Source organism: Chinchilla lanigera, unplaced genomic scaffold (genome assembly GCF_000276665.1).
Source record: "Chinchilla lanigera isolate Chin_1 unplaced genomic scaffold, ChiLan1.0 scaffold00061, whole genome shotgun sequence".
NCBI classification, from domain to species: Eukaryota; Metazoa; Chordata; class Mammalia; order Rodentia; family Chinchillidae; genus Chinchilla; species Chinchilla lanigera.
Genome location: NW_004955462.1, coordinates 1,208,697 through 1,211,069, shown reverse-complemented (window position 1 = coordinate 1,211,069; position 2,373 = coordinate 1,208,697). Strand labels below are relative to the sequence as shown.

The following is a 2,373-nucleotide window of genomic DNA, read 5'->3' as shown; positions in this document are numbered from 1 at the left end:
CAGCTCCAGGGCACTTCCAAGGAGTTGAGCATTTTTTAAATTGGAAACTATCACTTTCTCACCCGGCAAACAAGCATTCATGTTCACAGCCAAAGTGTTTGCTTCTTACTGCTCCTGTGCCCAAGGAAGGTGGCAGGACAGGGGCTCATCTATGCTTCCCACGGCGCTCCCAGAAGCTGAGTTCTGGGGACCTTTGGTTTTGAAGGTCAGGAGCCCTTTTTGGTACAGCCCTTATTTTACCCCTTGCTAGTGTGTGACTGTTAGGAAGATAATCAGTCCACTGAAAATGAGCTGAAATGAAAGAGCACAGTATATTCTTAATAGAAGGTCCAGGCGGTGCACTTTTGTATGTTTATGTCAGGATGACACAGACCGGCCGGGTGGCTAGGGACCTTTTTGCATGGACATCCTCTCCCCTGGGGTCATGTCCACTTGACAGGAGTTCTGATGGTCCTTGGATATGGAGTGTATGGAGTCAATGCCATGGTCAAATTTAAAATTGCACCTAAGTGAAATAGGCAGAAAGACTTTGTTCATGACTTTTGCAATAGCAGAGAAGACCTGAGCCAACTTTACCCAGGTTTCAAAAGGTGGGCAGCTTGTGCCAGCCTTGCATATAACTGGGCAGCACACATTTGCTCCCTTCCCACCTCCAGGATGATCAGCCAGAAGACCCTCTACTCCTTCTCCCCAAGCCCTACCAGGAAATGACCTGCCTGCAGTCTCAAGCCAAAGGACAACAGTGACGTGGCAGCCAGCCCCACCAAGAAGGCTCAGGCCAAGCAGGATGAGCCCAGCACACTACCCTCCTCGCCACTGAACCTCGAAAAACTGGATGGCATCTGGAGACTGGCAAGGCTGCACAGTGCCCGTGGGTTTTGGGAACAGCTGGAAGAAGCAACTCAGGATTATACAGCTAATGGGATTTGTTGCAGAAGAAGGAAAACATTGCCCTGTTTATCCACCCCACACCAAGTCTTCACCTGGACCCAAATATGTGAGATATGAGATGTGAAAGTTGTCATCCTGGACAGGATCCTTATCAGGGACCCAATCAATCTCACAGGCTGTGCTTTAGCATCCAAAGACCTATTTCACCCCTGCCCAATTTGGAAAACATATGTAAAGAGCTGTCCAAGGACATAGTCATCCTAGTCATGGAAATTTATCTGAGTGGGCCAAACAAGGTGTCCTTCTGCTCAACGCTCTTCTCACTGTCCAGGTGCATCAAGCCAGTTCACATAAGGAGAGAGGCTGGGGGCAGTTCACCGATGCCACCCTGTCCTGGCTCAGTCAGAATCTGAACAGCCTTGGCTTCTTGCTCTGGATTCTTATGCTCAGAAGAAGGGTAGTTCTGTCAGCGGGAAGCAGCACCATGTCCTGCGGACTGCTCATCCCTCCCGCAGTCAGCCTATAGAGGATTCTTCGGTTGTCGACATTCTTCCAAAGCCAGTGAGCTGCTGCAGAAGTCTAGCAAAAAGCCTATTGATGGGAAGGCGTTGTGCCCTCACAAAGCGATGGTCTCTCACCTGGGGTGATTTTTTTTTTTTTTTTTAACCATTAATCAAACACATGACCTCCCGCTTGCCAGTCAGGCTCTGTGTGCTGAGCTGTATCCCTGGCCCCTCTGGGGTGATTTTTGAGGCCACTGCTATTGAGGATTTGTCAGTTACAAAGTTACTGAAAGTTTCTGTACTGTTAAGCACACTGCTTAATAACAAAAGAAAGCTTCCATCAAGCAACCCAGAACCTGGCTGTCCTGGCATGGCAACTTTACCCAGCTAGAAGTAGGTAGCAAAGATACCCTTTGACCGCTTCTATGCATTTGAGCTGTCCTCCAGCCATGGCAGAGGTGGCTTGGTGAAAAGTATGCACATTTCTCGCAAGACAGCTAAAGTCAAACACCCCCTTGTTCTCTTTGCCTCCTGTAGCCTGGTGGTTTAAAGGGGAGATAAGCACGTTTTTGATAGCTCCTCCCATAGTTTAGGCTTCATAGGTTCCAAGGAATCCTGTGGTTTTTAGTACAACATCCCCCTCCATCTTTCAAGGAGCCCAGATTCCCTACACACACAGACAAACCTTGAGGGTGTTTCGCAAGCTTCTAAGAAATCTAGCCCTGAAACTGGGGATCGTTTTTCTGATTGTAGTAGAGACCAGTACACCTGAGAATTGTCCTTAATGTGAGCCTCGCCAGACCAGCAGGTCAGAAACCACAACTGTCTGGGTCTTTCTCCTGTTCGTTGTGTGCTTCCTGGAGTAGGAGGTGGTGGAAGTTAGACAAAGGCAGAGGAGAGGACTTTGTGTTTAAGCAGGACTGAATGTTTTTCTCCCAGTGTTGTCAGGGTTGGAGGAGGGGAAGGCAGCCCAAGCTGC

At 48.8% G+C, this 2,373-nt stretch overlaps 1 pseudogene; it reads left to right on the top strand.

Annotated features, from left to right (window-relative positions):
* Positions 1-657: 657 nt before the first annotated feature.
* LOC102024656 lies at positions 658-1,538 on the top strand (annotated as a pseudogene).
* The last annotated feature ends 835 nt before the right edge of the window (positions 1,539-2,373 follow it).